The sequence below is a fragment of the Propithecus coquereli genome, unplaced genomic scaffold, assembly GCF_000956105.1.
Source record: "Propithecus coquereli isolate 6110/MARCELLA unplaced genomic scaffold, Pcoq_1.0 Scaffold10, whole genome shotgun sequence".
Lineage (NCBI taxonomy): Eukaryota > Metazoa > Chordata > Mammalia > Primates > Indriidae > Propithecus > Propithecus coquereli.
In genome coordinates, this window is record NW_012133858.1 from 16,130,616 (window position 1) to 16,131,916 (window position 1,301).

The following is a 1,301-nucleotide window of genomic DNA, read 5'->3' on the forward strand; positions in this document are numbered from 1 at the left end:
GCAAACACTGCTTGAAAGAAGAGACAAATGGCTATATTGATATGAGCTAAGGTAGAATTTAGAGCAAAGAAAATTACCAGAGACAGTGAGGGACATTATATAATGGTAAAGGGGTCACTCCATCAAGAAGAGATAGCAATCCTAAATGTGAGTGCACCATATATCAATGTTGCAAAATATGTTAAATAAGAACTGATAAAACTGAAAAAAATAGATAAATCTATAATTATATTGATATTTTAACAACCTACTCTCAATAATCAATAGAACAATTAGACAGAAAATCATCAAGAATGTAGAATTTAATACTACCATCAACCAACAGGATCGAATCCACATTTATATAACACTGCATACAACAACAGCTGTATACACATTTTTTTCAAACACCACAGAATATATACCAATATAGACCACATTCTGGGCCATATAGACAAACCTCAAAAAATTAAAATAATTGAAAACATACAGAATATGTTCTCTGAACACAATGAAATCAAGTTAGAAATTAATAACAGAAAGATAGGAAAATCTCCAAACACTAAGAAACTAAACAACACAGATTAAATAATCCATGTGTCAAAGAAGAAGTCTCAAGAGAAATCACGCTGAACTTAAGGAAAAAATACATTGAACTGAATGAAAAATGAGACTACATTTCAAATTTGTGGAACACAACTGAAGAAGTGGAGAGAGAGAGAGATTCACAGTACTAAATGAGTCTCATGTTGATCATGTAAATTCCTACCTCAAGAAAACAAGAAAAAGTAAAGCAAAATAAGCCCAAAGTAATCAGGAGGAAAGAAATGATAAAGATAACAGAAACCAAGGACATAGAAAACTGAAAAACATCAGAAAAAAATCAATGAAACAAAGAGCTCGTTCTTAAAAAAGTCAATAACATTGACAAACCTCTATCAAGATGAGAGTAAGAGAAAGGGAAAACAACGTATCAATATCAAGAATAAAACACGGGGCATCACTATAGAGCTTGCATCACCAAAAGGATAATAAGGGAATACTCAAACAACTTTACACACAAAATTTTGACAACTTGAATAAAATGGACCAATTCCTAAAAACACAAACTACCACAATTTGTTTAGTATAAAATAGACAATTTGAAGAGACCTATAATTATTAAGGAAATTGAATTATAATTTTAAAAACTCCCAAAAAGGAAATCTCCAGTCCCTGATGGTTTCACTGAAAAATTCTTCCAAACATTTAAAGGAGAGTTAACATCACTTCTACACACCTCCTAGGAGGAAATAATGCTTAATTCACTTTATGAAAATAGT